This window comes from Takifugu flavidus, chromosome 17, assembly GCF_003711565.1.
Source record: "Takifugu flavidus isolate HTHZ2018 chromosome 17, ASM371156v2, whole genome shotgun sequence".
Lineage (NCBI taxonomy): Eukaryota > Metazoa > Chordata > Actinopteri > Tetraodontiformes > Tetraodontidae > Takifugu > Takifugu flavidus.
Window position 1 is genome coordinate 12,652,788 of NC_079536.1, and position 19,821 is coordinate 12,672,608.

The 19,821-nt window shown below is 44.8% G+C and overlaps 1 long non-coding RNA gene and 1 pseudogene across 2 annotated transcripts; one reads left to right on the forward strand and one right to left on the reverse strand.

Moving 5' to 3' along the window:
* The first annotated feature begins 1,589 nt into the window (after window positions 1–1,589).
* On the forward strand, window positions 1,590–6,773 carry LOC130513547 (uncharacterized). 2 transcript variants are annotated; one of them, XR_008946746.1, is made up of 5 exons: window positions 1,590–4,357; window positions 5,551–5,883; window positions 5,957–6,179; window positions 6,268–6,367; window positions 6,471–6,773. It is a non-coding gene; the product is annotated as an uncharacterized LOC130513547 (long non-coding RNA). The 2 variants fall into 2 exon arrangements; XR_008946745.1 differs by lacking the exon at window positions 1,590–4,357 and adding an exon at window positions 4,372–5,029.
* Window positions 6,774–18,541: 11,768 nt separating this feature from the next.
* On the reverse strand, window positions 18,542–19,462 carry LOC130514266 (piggyBac transposable element-derived protein 4-like; annotated as a pseudogene).
* Between the last annotated feature and the right edge of the window lie 359 nt (window positions 19,463–19,821).

Sequence of the window (19,821 nt, forward strand, 5' to 3'; positions counted from 1 at the left end):
CCTTTGTTTTTGCTCACTCGCTACTCACGTCCATGTCTTGTTGTGGACTACGCGCTGCTGTGGGCATCGCGGCGGTGCAGCCGGTGATGGCTTCTCTAAAGCTGCAGATTCATGGAAGAGTCAGAAATGTGCTCAGCGAGTCCAGAACGCTGCCTGGTGGTTCTGGGAGGTTCTGTGTGTCTGCCAAGCGCTCTGGAGCAGCCGAGACCCTTTCGGTCTCTCACCTCTGACGCTGAAAGGATCAGGATGCAGTCAGTGACTCGAGATCTTTGTGACTAACATGAGACTTCATGATGTCATCTCTGCTCCCCTGAAGCTGCAACAGTAACAATTATAATAAACGTGTCCTCAGTTTCAGGTTCACTCTTCTTCTATATATTCTGATATGTATATCGTATTCACCCTGTGTACTCTGTACAGGTACACAGAGGCCGAGTATCCATTTATCTGGATTATTGTAAATATACATCCTCTTGTATATTCCAAATCCTGTTCTATTTGATTGTATCTTATTTTTCTCTGCGTGCTCTTGCTGCTGTTGTTGCACTGTAAATTTCCCCGTCTGGGACAAGAAAGGATCTGAATCTGAATCTTCTGTGATGAGGACTGACAATAATTAAGGTTCCTTCATTTTGCTACAATGTTGCTGTCCAGATAAAAACCTCTGGTCCCTCTCTGGTCCTCCTCTGGTCCTTCTCTGGTCCTCCTCTGGTCCTCCTCTGGTCCCTCTCTGGTCCCTCTATGGTCCCTCTCTGGTCCCTCTCTGGTCCTTCTCTGGTCCTCCTCTGATCCTCTCTGGTCCTTCTCTGATCCCTCTCTGGTCCCTTTCTGGTCCCTTCTGGTCCTTCTCTGATCTCTCTCTCCTCCTCTGGTCCCTCTCTGGTCCTTCTCTGATCTCTCTCTGGTCCCTCTCTGGTCCTTCTCTGATCCCTCTCTGGTCCTCCTCTGGTCCCTCTCTGGTCCTTCTCTGATCCCTTTCTGGTCCCTCTCTGGTCCTTCTCTGATCCCTCTCTGGTCCTCCTCTGGTCCCTCTCTGGTCCTTCTCTGATCTCTCTCTGGTCCTCCTCTGGTCCCTCTCTGGTCCTTCTCTGATCCCTCTCTGGTCCTCCTCTGGTCCCTCTCTGGTCCTCCTCTGGTCCCTCTCTGGTCCTTCTCTGATCCCTCTCTGGTCCTACTAGGGTCCCTTTCTGGTCCCTCTCTGGTCCCTCTCTGGTCCCTCTCTGGTCCTTCTCTGGTCCCTCTCTGGTCCTTCTCTGATCTCTCTCTGGTCCTCCTCTGGTCCCTCTCTGGTCCTCCTCTGGTCCCTCTCTGGTCCCTCTCTGGTCCCTTTCTGGTCCCTCTCTGGTCCTCCTCTGGTCCCTCTCTGGTCCTTCTCTGATCCCTCTCTGGTCCTCCTCTGGTCCCCCTCTGGTCCTTCTCTGATCCCTCTCTGGTCCTCCTCTGGTCCCTCTCTGGTCCTCCTCTGGTCCCTCTCTGGTCCCTCTCTGGTCCCTTTCTGGTCCCTCTCTGGTCCTCCTCTGGTCCCTCTCTGGTCCTTCTCTGATCTCTCTCTGGTCCTTCTCTGATCCCTGGGGGATGGGGGTGGGGGGTGTCACTGCACATCTACGTGGTTACATCATCACTTCTTCTTTGATGTAACACCTGCGGTAGCTTTCCTTCCTCTCATTGAGGCAGTTGCCTTTCCTTAGATTAAACTTTGCTCTAACACACAATATGTCCCTGTCTGCATAACAATACAGCTAATTGTGATGGGGCTTAATTCATTTTTAATAGCCAAAACAGCAGCACTTAATTATGAATTGATCACTGTCACCAACGTTGTTTTCTTTCTCTGTAATTCCAACCCAAAACGGCCCCACCAGCGGTTATTTACACTTCTCATTAACCTCTGTGACTGTCATTGTGCTGCGTTCCTGAGGGGGAATCTGGATTTATGGAGACGCAGAGCTGCACCACTTCCAGGGTCCCTGCACACTTCCTGTCTCCATCTGCCAGCACTGCTGGGAATCATTGATCTACTCTGGATCCCTTCTGCCCGATTTCAGTTTGATTTCTGCCTGATTTCAGTCTGATTTCTGCCCAATTTCAGTCTGATTTCTGCCTGATTTCAGTCTGATTTCTGCCTGATTTCTGCCTGGTTTCAGTCTGATTTCTGCCCGATTTCAGTCTGATTTCTGCTCGATTTGGGTCTGATTTCTGCCTGATTTTGGTCCAACAATGTGAAGATGGGCTGAAGCAGCATCTGAGAGTTTTTAATTGAGCATTTGGTTTGTGATTCAGTAACTGACACAGTTTTTGCAATTTAGAAATCCTTAGGTTGCTCACACACACACACAGTGTATAACTCTTTCATGGGCGATCAGAAGCAACAATATAAGCGTTAGCTCAGCTTAGTGTGTGAATCGGGATCATGCCGGAGAGATTATTTAGGAGCTGTTGCGTTAATAACGACGGCTCTTCACATTAAACAAGAATCTGGTGGATTTGAAAGGTCACTGAGATAAGCAGCACCACGCTGAGCCCAAACACGATATGATCGACGCGTCTATTCATTGAGGTGTGTGTTTGCTAACCTGGATTCCGGCGGACCGGGGCCTGGCTAATCTCCTTGACTCCCAGGCTGGTGATTTGGGACCCGGCGATGTGTTATCACAGGCTGCCCTGAAGGCACCTCTGTTACATCCACACATGCTCGTTCTTTCGCACATGTTCCCCCACTTTTCACAGATTCTCACCAGTAAAGTGATGGATAATTCTTAAAGCCAGTCTTTGGTCTTTGTATTCTCACTCTTGTTTTTACCTTTTGGCTGGGTTATCTATTTTTAAATGATGTATTTATGTGCTTTTATTGGTTTCATATTATTTTATTAGGTGCTATTCAAATGTTTGTGCAGTCCATGTAAAGTGGGTTCGGATTGGACACGTAAACACACATGAGGGGTGAAAAACAGTCCTGTAAATTAAGAATGCTTTGAAAATGGGTTCAAACTTTATCCACTTTAACAAAATGGAAATGAGAGGGTCAATCTGTGCACCGGCGTCAGGTCTTCTGGGTCCATGCTAACCGCAGCTAGCGAGCGTGGAGCCGGTCCTGCTGCAGCGTAGATGAAGCATGTCTAAGAGTATCTGCCTGGCTCTCAGGACACCTTCAGTCCTCAACCATTTTCAAAAGGATGCAACCCTTTAAATGCAGACTCATCAGTCTGGGTCAGCTGCTGCCCCGTTCCTCCATCCCAGCTGCTCTTTCTACCTCCAGTCACTTGCTGCTTCCACATCAGATTGATGGCTGTTTGGCCACGATTCCTCCCTGCAGACAACTTCTGGCCAAACGACTCTGCTCAGTTCTGTGCTGATGGCGCCGTTGGACAGCTTTAAATTCAGAAGGGAAGAAGCCTGATGTGTTTTTTATCTGCTGCATTAGGTTCCAGTGGCCGTCGATACGCCTGTGGCTCCTTGTCTGGCTGTTCTGCACGCTTCTTCAACAAAGCTTCAGCTGCTTCATCACCAAACCCCCAGTTGGGAGTCGTTGGCTGTTGCAGGCCTCCTCCACTCCGACATGGTCGTCTTAGCTAACGACTGCTCACCTTTGTGAACGCAGGATGGCCGAGGATGGTCGCACACAATGTTGATTGCATTTGTTCATCAAGCAACCAAGCAAATGGGAAAATACAATTAAAAAACTAATTGTCTGACAGTTTATGACAGATTCATCTGCAGTATGTCTGGTTCAGGCTCAACCAACTGTTTAATGAAATTAAAAATGTGATGAGTTTAGTGGGAAACCTGAACATAAAGGGGGTGAATGGAGGGGCGATCATACACTACACAACTGTGAATACACAACCTTTAGTGTCAGCATTTGTGCCAAGACTTACCTTACACTTGTGTCCATGTGAACAACACTGAGCTGAAGGTTAACATTAATCAATAACTGTGTTCTTCCACAAAAGAAGATTAAAACTGAAAAAAACTGTAAAGGCTGAATGTGAAGTCTAGATTTGACATTAAAAAAAGAAAAACTGGTGCATGAATGAACAGTGTCAGTTGTCAGGTCATTTAAGAACTTGTGGGGAAGTGTGTCGACTAATGAAAGGTTTTCTTTCAATCAAAGCAGAACGTTTCCCTCTGAGCATCTTGTAATTAAACATGAGAGGCTGTTGGTCAACTCGGGCTAATATGTGGCAACACTGCCACCTGCTGGCCTCTGAGTGTAACTGCCCCACTCGTTAGTCCTGGGCGCTATGAGGCTTTGCAGCCTTTGAGCTGCCGTGTCACGTGGTGTCATAATTAATGCTCCTGTAACAAGCACACCGGAGGCTTGGATCAGCATCCGGTTTCTGTTCTTCCTTCAGAAACGGTGAGTTTTATGGATAGTGGGAGGTTTTCAGAGCATGACCAGCCTTTCATGGAGCTTTCTTGATCATTTTCTTGCTCTCCATTTGGGCATTTGTGATGTTACCAGACCATTGCTGAAAGTTCAACAAGAGAAAACAAGTTCTTCAGCACCTGAAGATGTTTGCAAGTCAGAACCTACTTTGAAAACCCTTTGTTATTCTGGCGGGTGACCCACAGAAGTCCACGAGTGGTTGTTCAGACAGCTGCAGCTCATCACAGTCCTAACGCCACTCCTGCTGCAGCCCTTCAGCCCAACTCTCCACACACGTTCTCCTGTTGACGAGGCTGGTGGGATTCTGACCAGCTCCTGGTTCAGATGGTCCCAGATGTTGGACCGATGCCTGTGTGAAGCAGCAAATGATCGTGTCCTGGTTGGCCTTTTTCCCCAGTCTAAAATCCCCTCAGCTGCCTGCTTAGCTCGTGTTGATTGATGAACCCAGAGACCAGCCCTTCATTACGTGGGCCTGAGCCCTAACACGCCACCATGGCAGGAAATTACCCTTTAACAGGAGGAAACCTTGAGCAGGACCAGGCTCATATGGGGGGACCCTCCTGCTGGTTTTCCTGCTGTCAACCAAGTCTTCGTTGTTCCTCACCGTGGTCTGATTGTGGTCACCTAAAATCTACAGCAAGGGTGGGACCTCGTTACTGCCGCTCTCTATCACACACACACACACACACAACACACACACACACACACACACACACACACACACACACACACACACACACACACACACGAAGATCCCATGCATGGACACTTCTTTTTAATGATTTGAAATTGCTACCTTTAAGTCAATTCCAGGGAAAAGGAGACAGATCAGCGCTGAGTGTTTGGACCAGAATCTTCGGTATGAATGTGAAGAGAAGGTTTCTGTCTGATCGGAGCGAAGCTGGCAGATGGAGGACAGAGAGACAACAGGCAGAGCTGGGGAGAGCAAAGGGAGGATGAGAGTGATGCATGAGCCTGGCTTTTTTAGGCCCTGTAATAAAAGGCTGCTCTCCCGTGCTCTCTGTCTCTGTCACATTAAAAGTAAATGAGAGTGATGGCTCTAATAGGGAGGGTTAGAGCCCAAAGTCAAGCCTGTGTGTTGGTGGCATGTTTATTGTGCTGCCTGTTGATTTACTTTTCCTAGTCTCATTATTCTCTGACAGATTTCCCTGTCAAAAGCAGCGCCAGGAGGGGCGTTGGTGTCTGGACCCTTTAGGCTGGATTAGCTGCTAACTAACCTAAACTAGACTAATCTGAGGATCAACTAAAGGTTCTGCTCCTTCCACTGGACCAACCCAACTATGCAGTAGAGCTGAAGGGGCTTTGCACCAGCACCAACGATGAACAGGTCGGGTCTTATCGAGACTGGGACACGTTTGTCTTCAGCACAGCAGCAGCACTCAATTAGGCCAGTGTCCATCTGAACTGGAGCAGCAACCGGAGCAGGGTGAGGAGACTGGGAACGAAGCCACATCAGCAGCAGGACAGGTCAAAAGGTCAGGCCGCGGCAGCCATCCTGCATCTTCCAAACAGGAAAACCTCATCAAATCAAGCTTCTTCCAAATGCAGGTCCACGCGGGCTGAGGAGGACCCCAGGCCAGGAGAACATTACAGCAGTTTTAACAGCTCTGCGTTGGCGCCCCGTATCGTTGAGGATCAACATTTTTAGGGTTCTGACGTTTTGAAAGTGGATTATTGAGTTATTGCACATGTTCCACAAGAACCCAGGAGGAGCCGTCGGTTTAGGACTCTGTCCCTCATGTGTGGAAGAGCCCTTTTCCAACAGGCTCAGGTTTTATCTCTAATCTGGCTTTGACGGCCTTCTTTTGATCTGAATGCTGTTTCAGGATAAGGCTCCCTTTTATTTCTGTTCTCGGTAGGTTTCAGTGGAACCTGGTGAAGACAGACCCCAGGTAGACCATCGCCAGTCAGGAGAAACATCTCCACGCATGCTGTCATGTTTGCTACTCCTGGCTTAAGGTATAAAATCCGAGACCACTTAAAGACCACCTGGTCTGAAGGTGGCCTTGAATCTTTTTTCTTTGAAGAGGTGACTGATTAAATTATGATAATCTCCACCAAGGTCATGTGACAGCTGCCGTCCGTCTGTCTCAGCAAAACAGCTCAACGTCATGAACATTTTCAGGAGATGTTGATGGGCCAAGGAAGAGCTCATTAAATGTGATCTTCTGGATTCTGGAGGGACTTTTACCTTGGATATTTCACAGATCAAAGCCAAGGGGCGTTGGCCATAAAGCAACCTGCTAAGTTATGTAACCTTATAGCAAGGTAAAGTGTGTAGTGATGCATTACTCTGGCACATGTGGGGGAATGAGCTGATTGTTGGATTATAAAACCATGAATAAATAAAGGTTGCACAGGGCAACGGTGCTTTTATTCTGAAAATGGAACGGTCACAGGTCATTTACTGCTCAGCAGGGACATCTGGTGGTACTTGATGACGGCCGCACCGTTAAGAGAAGCAGATGGTCTGACTGTCTGCATTCCTTGTTTTGATCTAGTTCAATATGTATCTGCCCAAAAGGTGCGAGCGTCGGTGTGGAAAAGAGCACCCCTCTTCCTCTCTACTATCACCAAGACAGTTTTTCTTCTGTGTGTACGCTGATTTTATTGTTGATCCTGAGTGGATCCAGATGGTTCCTATTTTAATGCGATCCATCATTCAGGTCGAGGGGATGCAAATGCTTCCCGTGTGCCCTGTTCTTCAGGAACAGCAGGAACAATTTGATGTGGGAGCGCTCATGAAAAGTCTCCAGATAAACTCTTGACTTTCTTACGTCAGACAAGACTCAAACATTGTGTGTTCCTCTGAAGTGTCGTGAGCAGAAGCACCAGAGCAGCTGCATTCCACCATCAGATACCTCCTGCAGCAGCCATACATTCATACACAACAAGGAAAGCTTCTCTTGGGCTAAGTGCCATTACTCAGGTTTTTGAAGGTGTTCTAAAAGTACAACCTGACATATCAGCATGTTTAGTGAGAGAAGCTAATCAGTCAACAGCCTTCAGAGACTCCTGTTACTATACTCATTAAAGCTAATTTATATTTGGCTTCTTTTGTGGCCTTCCTACCAGTCAGGGCTTGAACAGGTGACCTATCATTTATAGAGCTTTAGACCACTGTACCCTCAAACTAGCAGGAAAGGTGCACCAGACAGGAATCACTCTCAACCTAAAATCAGGTTCCTTTTTAGGGGACCACCCATTTTGGGGGGACCACGCCTCTTTAGGGGACCACGTCTCCCCAGAGGACCACACCTCGTTTTCAGTGGGTCGTGGGCCTTTGCCTGGGGAAGGAAATGCTAAAGAAAAAAAAACTAACTGAGTGTAATTCATACTCCTTAACAGTAGGTGGCTGTAATGCGCGTTGACATCCGCCATTTCACACCATAGAAAAAGACCTGCAAAGTTTGTTTACATATGTTGAGCATGGCGAAATGCAGATACAACGAAGAATATATGAGATATGGATTTTCTTATGTTGAAGACAAAGGAGGACAAAAACCTCAGTGTGTTTTGTGTAGCGAGGTGCTGGCACATGAAAGCATGAAACCATCAAAACTGAAGCGGCATTTGGAAACAAAACACCACTCTCTCAAAGATAAACCTGTTGAGTACTTCAGAAGACGACTTCAAGACGTGAGGACATCACAAAAGTGTCTTACTTGTTCGAACAGGCATTGCGTGCATCTTCCAGGTGGCACATCGTATTGCAAAGTTAAAAAAGCCCCACACCATTGCAGAGGACCTCATCTTACCTGCAGCTATGGACATGGTCAGAGAAGTTTTGGATCAATCCGCAGCTGATAAACTAAAAACGATACCTCTGTCAAATGACACAATAAGTAGGCGAATTGAAGACATGTCGGCGGACATCAAACAACATTCCACAGCTGCATCAAGGCAAGTGGTCATTTTGCTTTACAAATGGATGAATCTACTGACATAACAAACAAAGCAGTTTTACTTGTTTACGTGAGACATGTGTGGGACGGAGACTTACAGGAACAATTTCTCTGCACAAGAGAGCTCCTTACTACTATGACTGCAGAAGACATTTTCAGCTCCGTGGACTTGTATTTGAGTTCAGTGGGCCTAAGCTGGGACATGTGCGTCGGTATCACAACTGATGGTGCTGCCTCCATGATAGGAAAAAACTTGGGGGTCGTGAGGAGAATACTTGAGAAAGCTCCGAATGCAACATGGAACCACTGTTTTTTGCATCGGGAGGCCCTAGAAGCAAAGGATATGGTACCCGTGCTTCATGGAACATTAAAAGATGTCATCCAAGTGGTAAACTACATTAAACGGAGTGCAAAGAACACCCGATGTTTTCAAAAACTATGCCAAGATCTTGGTAGTGACCATGTACAAGTGTTGCATCATGCCGAGGTACGTTGGCTTTCGAGGGGAAAGGTATTGTCCCGTTTTTATGAACTACGAGCTGAAATCGCAGCCTTTCTTGCCCAGAACAATTCGCCTCATGCAGACCTGTTTAGTAACAGTGTGGGGCTCGCACACGTTGCTTATCTTGCTGGTGTGTTTGACCAGTTAAATGCATTAAATGTGCCTGTACAGGGGAGAGGGCACAACATTTTTGAACAATATGACAAAATCGAAGCTTTCAAAAAAAAGATCTCCTTATGGGCAAGTCATGTTTCTAAAAACCGGCTCGACATGTTCCCCAATGCCTTTAATGAGGGACAGCAACTGGACACGGCAGGAAAAAATGTAATGTCGAAAACAATCACGACACATCTGAATAAACTTCTGGAGTGGTTTAATCACCACTTTCCTGAGAAAAAGAGGGATGATGACTGGATACGCGACCCCTTTGGAATCGACATGGAAAGCATCATGTTGCCAAGCAACGAAGAGAGTATGCTGGTGAAGCTGTCATGTGACCGCACGCTGAAAAAGAAATTCATGGAGGTAAGCCTCTCCCATTTCTGGTGCAGCATTGTGATGAGCGAGTATCCTTCCCTTGCCACTCGAGCAGTAAAGATCCTCTTGCCATTCAGCACTACCTATCTCTGTGAGTGTGGCTTCTCAGCTCTGGTTCAGCTGAAGACAAAGCATCGAAACAGACTGGACATTGAACATGACCTCAGAGTTGCTTTGTCTACTGTAACTCCAGACTTTGAGACTCTTGTCAGGAGTAAAAAACATGCCCAGTTCTCCCATTAATTCCTCCAAACTCAGGTCTATGATGTTAGTGTTACACCTAAGGTGGAAATAAGTGCTGCTTAATTTTCTTCAAAGCACACTGTTTTTCAATATTTACCTATTGATAAGCTAATCAGAAGAAAATTCATTTTGTGTACTTGAATCATTTTGGATTGCACGTTTTGTTTAATTTATTTTGAGTTTGTGGATAAAAACTACTCCTGAGGAAATGGATTTCTTTCTCATAGTGCAGTGTTGATTGTATACGTTCAATGAGTGACGATTCTCTGCAAAAAAAAAGTAGTTGCACTTTTTTATTTCATGTTTTTTGCATGAAGACCCCAACTGAGTCTATTAAAAATGATTGTTACTGAAATGTTCTGATTGTTATGTCAGACTTATGATTTATACTTGAATAAGTGACTAGATCATTTTAAATATTCAGTGAGTGGTTATTCAGCTAAAACTATATATTTTTAGTTCTTTTTGAAACTACTGCTCAGTGGTTGCACTTTTTTATTTCATGTTTGTGCATAAAAGCACTGTTGAGTCTTAAAAATGGCTGTTACTGAAATGTTCTGATTGTTATGTCAGCCTTATGATTAATGCTTGAATAAGTGACTAAATTGTTTTAATAGGAAATTGTTATACATGTATATTCAGTAAGTGGGTACTCAGCGAACGCTACATATTTGAGTTCTTTTTGAAAGTACTGCTCAGTGGTTGCACTTTTTTATTTCATGTTTGTGCATGTTGCGTCTGTTAAAAAAGGCTGAAGTTACTGAAGTGAAGTGTTTTGAATTTAATTAAAATGCAGCTAATTGAGCATCAAAGGGAATATTTCCTTCTATTATGACCACTTGAAGTCATTTTGGTTCATCAATAAACTTGTTTTTTTGTGTTGGCATTCTGTGGTATTCTATTCTACGATCTCCGATTCAAACTGCACGATCTTTTCATTCAATAAATTTGTTAAAGTTAAAATTTTTCCTTGATTTGGGTCGTGGCTTGTCATTAAGGGTGATGGTGGGTCCTGAAGCCAGACCAGTTGAGAACCACTGCTCTAGAGGACCATGCCTCTTTAGGGTACCACACCTCTTTAGGGGCCCAGTCTGTGCTGACCTAAACCTCCCTCTTATTAATGCTGACATTATAATCCTGCGTGGGTCCAGTTTTGGAGAGCCCCGAACCCTTACCCAGGTTAGGAGACCACGTGTCCAGCCGTTACCCATAATAAACACAACGGACAGTCACTCAGCTGCACTTTATTTTTTAATTTTGTTCTATTTATTGACTTACAACCAGGACAAATGAAATAAAACCACAGTTTCACAGCATGTCTACATCAAAAGTGTTGAGAGCTCACGTTTCATTTGAGGAAGCATCCTTCTAATGCCCGACTGCCTTTTCGTCATGTCTGACCGTGCTTTGTCAGCAAAGGAACCTAGAATCCTGGGCTCTAAGTACCCCTACCTGTTAATTTCTATAGGTATAACATTCACTTGTCAAACAAAGTCTTGGGGGTGAGAAGAACCTGTTGGAGGACTGCGGCTTGCTTTTCTGAGACAGGGGCGCTCCTTTGATGGTGTCCATATAATTACCCTGCCGGGTGAGGTAGGGCCACTCCACCTCTCTCTCTGGCCCACGCTCTTTATCGACGGGGGCATTGCAAAGGATGCGCTTCTTAGACTGCTTGTAGGCAAACTCTTCATTGATGGCTTTGGCATATCCATCCTGGATTCTTCTCGCACTCTTGCAATGGTCTCTCAGAAGACCCTTCTGAATATCTTCGGTTTCGTCGAACACCTTCATTTTGTGACTCATTTCTTCTCTTTCCTGCTCTCCGCCTCTTTTGGTCTTGCTTTCCCTTTCATGTGCCACCTTTTGAACGTACTCCTTGAACTGTCCAACTGCTGCCAGCCTCTTCCTCTCCTTTTCCTTTTCCTCAGCCTCTGTGGCATTTTTCTGAGCGGTCACAGCCTCAATGTACTGCTTCTCCTGTAGCCTGGCACGAGCGGCAGCCTTCTTCAGCTTGATGTCTGCCAGCTGTTTGTAGACAAAATATTGTGCGGTGCCTGAATCTTCTCCATCTTCCTCATCACTGAAATCTTCTTGCGTCTTCAAATCGTGCCCATTGATCTTGTTCCTCACCTTCTTTTGCTTGGCCCAGAATGCAGCCAGAGAGTTGGTGTGAAGCTTTTTCTGGAGTTCCACTCTCTCTTGCCACTTCTGACCCTCGTCACACTTGAAGTGCATTTTCTTTTCATTAATCATGTTTTCCAAGTCATCCCTTTTCTTGCACTTCAGTTTGGAGGCAATCATTTCTGCATTTTCTCCATCCACTTTGGCCCTCGTCTGTTTCTCCTTTAACATCCTCACAAAGTTCTTGTCTAAATTATGATAATGATTGTGCGAAGGTGAAGGCGGCTCTATGCACTTTTCCGCGATGACTTCCTCAAGCACGATTAGATCTCTGGGGCGCTGATCCCTCCAACTTGCCTTCACAGGAGGCAGATGAAAAGCTGGCGGCTCTTCAGGCTCAGGCTTCCCTCTACGAAGAACAGGTTTATTTTTGGCTTGATTTTCTTCAACCACCTTGGGCTTTGTTTGAGCAGTAAATCTCCTCTCTAATCTTTCGTTATTTTGGCGATTTTGAGGTTTGGACTGCTCAAGGAAGCGTCTGAATAAGTGGCACTGGCTTCTTGGCTGTTTCAAAGTTTCTTCAGTAAGCATGATCTTATTTTTGCCTTGAGGCGGAGCGCCGATGTAAAAACGTGGCCTAGATTCACTAGACCTTTCCTTTTTCTTTTCGTTTATGTGGTCAATTAAACTACATGTTATAAGTTTTGCTTTGACCCGGAATTCCATGATTGTCGTTTGCTGGTGTTTCTGTTAATATTTGACTGTTGCCAGTTAAATTATATCGACGAACTATTTCAGCATATACATTATTTGAAACCCTTTATAAATATTTTAGCTTAAGGATCAAAGCAGATCCAATTAACTTTATATAAAAGAAAATTGCGGGCAATAAAGCAGCAAAGATTATAAGTTACTTTTATACAAACATAACAAATCTTAACTTCTTGTGACAATGAACATGTGAAGCTGTGCTGTATGTGTAACAAGAAATCCAAGACCACCACGTGTCTTTTAGATCCCCTCCCAACACACCTGTCTCTGGCTGCATTACCAATGATAGGCAGCTCTATCCTGGACCAGATCAATGGTTCTTTAGTGACAGGTTATGTACCCCGGTCCTACAAGGTGGCAGTGATTAAACCGTTGCTTATAAAACCATCACTGGATCCTGATGTCATAGCAAATTATAGGCTGATATCCAACCTTCCTTTTATCTCTAAAGTTCTAGAGAAGGTGGTGGTGACTCAGTTACTGGAGCACCTGCAGAGAAACAGCCTGTTTGAGATGTTTCAGTCAGGCTTTAGAGCTCATCACAGCACAGAAACAGCACTTCTTAAAGTTACTAATGATCTTATAGCTTTTTACAGTTTTACAAAAGATAGGAGGATTGACCTGTAGATTTATTATGTTCTATTTGTGGCCGAATGTATTGTGCAGCCTGACAACAATTATTAGATGGTGAAGCTAAGATGTGCCCTGACACTGTTGTCAATACCTTTGTACTTCTTATAAAGGCATTTCTTTTTGGGTTCCATCAGTACCCTAACCCCTGACCCTAATGAATTTACACATGTGATTTTCCCCTTATACTAAAGGGAATGTAATACTGGCAATCCACCTGGCAATCCACCTACAAATGGAAATAGTGTGATTCTTTCTATTTTGGAAATGTATTCACTAATTGTATTCATTTTCTTTATTATTTCAGTATGACTGCAAAACAATGAAGCTGGTTGAGGACCATTATTGCATTATCAATGTGTATTTCCATTCACATTGATGACAAATATAGAAATCTTGTTCTATAGTATGGTGTTAAAAAATTAAAAAAATAACACTAATATCTTTAGTTATAAAACAATTTAATATCATAAATGTTACAAAATGCTCTATCTCATAAAAATAAGTCTACAACAAAAGATATAAACTAGTAAAAGCCAGATCAAGTGTCGTAGTGTCTTAAAAGCCAGGGTGAAAATGGCTTTTAAGATGGCTTTTAAAAAGGCTTAGGGAAGGAGCCTCGTGTCTAATGTCCAATGGCAGACTGTTCCATAATTTAGGAGCAACCATGGAAAAGACTCTCCCGTGTGTAGCAGTGTAGTAGGACTCATCCAACGCAGTTGTGAGGCTCTAAAGTATGAATGTGTTGATCCTTTGTTCTTTAGACTGATTGCAGTGTGATCCAGAGCACCTACACTCATTGTTCTGGAAGGAATAAGCCAAACACCCAACTATCATGTATCCAGACCAAACACTGAACATTCAAATTTTGTCCATCTTAATGTGTTGACAACTATTTCTTCACACAACACATCCTCTCATTTGCTTATAATGGCACCCCACCAGTTTATGGCAATATTGGATATTAAAATACTAACATTTCTGATTTGGGTGAACAGACACTGTTTCCTCTGTACTTAAAAGCCCTCTTCTTGTACCCACATTACCACTTTCTGGGTGGAGCTTGGCTTATAAAAGAGAAGTACCCTATTTTCACGACTATAAGGCGCACCTAAAACACTGAGATTTTCTCAAATATCGACGGTGGCTTCAAGAAATCCAGGCTTTTCGATAGAGACAAGCCCAACATCCATCACTGTTTCCACCCCAACTTCAAACAAAACCAACCTGAACTTGTTCCCCTTATGAGGAGAAGTGCTCAAAAATGTAGAATCAGGATGAAGGATTACAACAAGAATCACCTGACAGAGAGGTGGAGGGACCAACGTAATCTGTATGCTCACGTTTCATTTTAGGAAGCATCCTTCTAATGCCCGACTGTCTTTTCGTCATGTCTGACCGTACTTTGTCAGCAAAGGAACCTAGAATCCTGGGCTCTAAGTACCCCTACCTGTTAATTTCTATAGGTATAACATTCACTTGTCAAACAAAGTCTTGGGGGTGAGAAGAACCTATTGGAGGACTGCGGCTTGCTTTTCTGAGACAGGGGCGCTCCTTTGATGGTGTCCATATAATTACCCTGCCGGGTGAGGTAGGGCCACTCCACCTCTCTCTCTGGCCCACGCTCTTTATCGACGGGGGCATTGCAAAGGATGCGCTTCTTAGACTGCTTGTAGGCAAACTCTTCATTGATGGCTTTGGCATATCCATCCTGGATTCTTCTCGCACTCTTGCAATGGTCTCTCAGAAGACCCTTCTGAATATCTTCGGTTTCGTCGAACACCTTCATTCTGTGACTCATTTCTTCTCTTTCCTGCTCTCCGCCTCTTTTGGTCTTGCTTTCCCTTTCATGTGCCACCTTCTGAACGTACTCCTTGAACTGTCCAACTGCTGCCAGCCTCTTCCTCTCCTTTTCCTTTTCCTCAGCCTCTTTGGCATTTTTCTGAGCGGTCACAGCCTCAATGTACTGCTTCTCCTGTAGCCTGGCACGAGCGGCAGCCTTCTTCAGCTTGATGTCTGCCAGCTGTTTGTAGACAAAATATTGTGCGGTGCCTGAATCTTCTCCATCTTCCTCATCGCTGAAATCTTCTTGCGTCTTCAAATCGTGCCCATTGATCTTGTTCCTCACCTTCTTTTGCTTGGCCCAGAATGCAGCCAGAGAGTTGGTGTGAAGCTTTTTCTGGAGTTCCACTCTCTCTTGCCACTTCTGACCCTCGTCACACTTGAAGTGCATTTTCTTTTCATTAATCATGTTTTCCAAGTCATCCCTTTTCTTGCACTTCAGTTTGGAGGCAATCATTTCTGCATTTTCTGCATCCACTTTGGCCCTCGTCTGTTTCTCCTTTAACATCCTCACAAAGTTCTTGTCTAAATTATGATAATGATTGTGCGAAGGTGAAGGCGGCTCTATGCACTTTTCCGCGATGACTTCCTCAAGCACGATTAGATCTCTGGGGCGCTGATCCCTCCAACTTGCCTTCACAGGAGGCAGATGAAAAGCTGGCGGCTCTTCAGGCTCAGGCTTCCCTCTACGAAGAACAGGTTTATTTTTGGCTTGATTTTCTTCAACCACCTTGGGCTTTGTTTGAGCAGTAAATCTCCTCTCTAATCTTTCGTTATTTTGGCGATTTTGAGGTTTGGACTGCTCAAGAAGCGTCTGAATAAGTGGCACTGGCTTCTTTGGCTGTTTCAAAGTTTCTTCAGTAAGCATGATCTTATTTTTGCCTTGAGGCGGAGCGCCGATGTAAAAACGTGGCCTAGATTCACTAGACCTTTCCTTTTTCTTTTCGTTTATGTGGTCAATTAAACTACATGTTATAAGTTTTGCTTTGACCCGGAATTCCATGATTGTCGTTTGCTGGTGTTTCTGTTAATATTTGACTGTTGCCAGTTAAATTATATCGACGAACTATTTCAGCATATACATTATTTGAAACCCTTTATAAATATTTTAGCTTAAGGATCAAAGCAGATCCAATTAACTTTATATAAAAGAAAATTGCGGGCAATAAAGCAGCAAAGATTATAAGTTACTTTTATACAAAACACCAGAGGACAAATGGGATTTGAAGCATTGAAGTGCTGCGTATGTGTAACAAGAAATCCAAGACCACCACGTGTCTTTTAGATCCCCTCCCAACACACCTGTCTCTGGCTGCATTACCAATGATAGGCAGCTCTATCCTGGACCAGATTAATTGTTCTTTAGTGACAGGTTATGTACCCCGGTCCTACAAGGTGGCAGTGATTAAACCGTTGCTTATAAAACCATCACTGGATCCTGATGTCATAGCAAATTATAGGCCGATATCCAACCTTCCTTTTATCTCTAAAGTTCTAGAGAAGGTGGTGGTGACTCAGTTACTGGAGCACCTGCAGAGAAACAGCCTGTTTGAGATGTTTCAGTCAGGCTTTAGAGCTCATCACAGCACAGAAACAGCACTTCTTAAAGTTACTAATGATCTTATAGCTTTTTACAGTTTTACAAAAGATAGGAGGATTGACCTGTAGATTTATTATGTTCTATTTGTGGCCGAATGTATTGTGCAGCCTGACAACAATTATTAGATGGTGAAGCTAAGATGTGCCCTGACACTGTTGTCAATACCTTTGTACTTGTTATAAAGGCATTTCTTTTTGGGTTCAACAGTAAAACAAAAGATATAAACTAGTAAAAGCCGGATCAAGTGTCGTAGTGTCTTAAAAGCCAGGGTGAAAAAGGCTTAGGGAAGGAGCCTCCTGTCTAATGTCCAATGGCAGATTGTTCCATAATTTAGGAGCAACCATGGAAAAGACTCTCCCGTGTGTAGCAGTGTAGTAGGACTCATCCAACGCAGTTGTGAGGCTCTAAAGTATGAATGTGTTGATCCTTTGTTCTTTAGACTGATTGCAGTGTGATCCAGAGCACCTACACTCATTGTTCTGGAAGGAATAAGCCAAACACCCAACTATCATGTATCCAGACCAAACACTGAACATTCAAATGTTGTTCATCTTAATGTGTTGACAACTATTTCTTCACACAACACATCCTCTCATTTGCTTATAATGGCACCCCACCAGTTTGTGGCAATATTTGGATATTAAAATACTAACATTTCTGATTTGGGTGAACAGACACTGTTTCCTCTGTACTTAAAAGCCCTCTTCTTATACCCACATTACCACTTTCTGGGTGGAGCCAAGAGGAGCTTGGCTTTGACTTTGAATCAAAAACTTAATATCAAAGAGATGTACCGTATTTTCACGACTATGAGGTGCACCTAAAACCCTGAGATTTTCTCAAATATCGACAGTGCACCTTATAATATGGTGCGCCATGTGTGTGGACTGAGTTCCAAAATCTGCTGTGCGCCTTTGGTGGGTGCACTACGGTAAACGCTCCGCCAATCGATTAGCGGCACACCTCCGCGTAAGGACCCCCAAAATGGCGCCGGTCAAGCGAGACACGTATGAGGCTTACTTTAAACTGCAGGCCATGGAATATGTGTCTGAAAATGGCAATCGAGCAATCTTAGTGTTTTTGCTTCATGAGGAGGCGGCATCTCTCCATATGTGCAAGGACAACTGTTGCGCAGCGGCTGGCAGCGGATTACCAGGAGAGGGTGGCCATCTTCCCTAACCCTCACCCTAACCAGCAGAGGGCGGCCATCTTCCCTAACCCTAACCAGGAGAGGGTGGCCATCTTCCTAAATACCCTAACCAGGAGAGGGTGGCCATCTTCCCTAACCCTAACCAGGAGAGGGTGGCCATCTTCCGCACCTACTGCCGTGACAGGATAACCGCGCCAAGCCACATCACCAACATGGATGAGATCCCTCCGACTTTTAACATCCCTTTGATCCACAAAGTGGAGAAAAAGGGACCGGCACGGTGGCGATATGCACAACGGGGCAGGAGAAGTCGTCGTTCACCATGGTTCTCGGCTGCCACGGAAACGGACAGAGCGCTGGGTGACGGAAGGCGAACTTCCTTCACAAAGGCTATGAGGCAGCGGCGGGCAAGTTATGCCACCATATGTGGGTGGATTGTAGACGCATGGGCTATGATACCGTCTTCATGTATTGGAAGAGCTTTCACAAAATCAACGCTGAAGCGGAACCGGTCGGTGAGTCCGATTCAGATAATTAAGAAGAGGAATTCAGGATGTTGGACATTGAAATGGAGCAGCTGTTTAATTCAGATACAGAAGATGAAAACTTTGGTTTTGTGGCGGAAGAATGAATATTTTGTTCAATAAATGTGTCGAAACTCACTGTTTTACTTGCGTTGTCATTTTTTACTGTATGTTTCAGCATGCGCCTAATAATACGGTGCGCCTTATGTATGTTTTAAATACAGAAATAGCACCCATAACTGAGACTGCGCCTTTTAATACAGTGCGCCTTATGGTCGTGAAAATACGGTAGGTATTGTAGATGTTACTTATTTCGTACACTTGCAGCACACAGTATGTGTTTTACAGTCCTTTTGAGGGCAAAACTGACATCTCTTCCTCTTACTTGGCCTAGCTGGGGAAGTGGCTGTGGTAGCTGGATCCTCAGGTTGATCAGGAGCTCCTGCACTCTGAATAGCTTTCACAACTGCTGCTGAGGCTTCTGTGTGGGGGACATGCTTCCTTCTTTCAATGAGTCAACAAGTGCCTTTCCTAGCTGCTCCAGGAACACCCTCCTCTTGTTATACTTACGAGACATCCAGTTTGGGTTGGTCTCTCTCCAAATCACGAAGGCATTGTAGGAGGAAACATCAATGATGTTGTGGAAGATGACCAGGGGCCAGCGGGCAGTCATCCTTCTGCAGCTGTATGTTCCAATCACCTTATCTAGGTTGTCCACACCTCCTTTGTTGCGGTTGTAGTCCAGGATGATGACTGGCTTCCTGTCCCCACGATCGCTAATGTCACTGTCTCTGTGCAGTGTGCTCAGAACTACATTCTTGTTTTTCTTTGGGAGGTAGGAAACTAGAGTGGTGGTGGGCGTGAAGGCAAACTTTGATGAGAGGACCGCTCTCTTTTGATGCAAGCAGTGCAGGTGGGAGCTCAGGCTTGTTCTTTCGAACTGTACCAACCATGGTGATCTTCCTCTTCAGGAGCTGCTGTCCGAGTTCATAAGAGGTGAAGAAATTATCACATGTCACATTGTGACCCCTCAGTCCCTCTGTCACATCAAGCACAACTCCCATCCCCTGGTTCTTCTCTGGGCATCCACTGGTCGGCTTCCCAGTATAGATTTGCATGTTCCAAGCATAGCTTGATTTGGCATCACAAGCCACCCATGACTTAATCCCATATTTTGCTGGCTTGCTGGGCATATACTGCCGGAAAGGACAACGACCTTTGGACAGAAGACATTAGCATCAGTGATTCGTATCAGTGTCACAGAAAACAGTCAAAGAAATCAATAGTAAAAATCACTTTTGTTAGAAATATGAAAATAGATTACCTCTAAATGGAACCAGTTGCTCATCCACTGTTACGTCAGGCCCTGGATTGAAGAGATAGGGCAGTCGCTCCACCCACTTGTCCCAGACCTCTCTTATGGCTGCACGTTTGTCTGTCACACGTCTTGCTGGTCTTGACTCACGGTCATCAAATCGTAGCAGTCTTGAGTAGGTGTGAAAGAGTTTGAGTGGCATTGTGGCTCGGAAAATTGGTCTTCCACTCTCTGCGTCCCATAGACTAGCTGCAGCCTCACCTCGGGACCTGT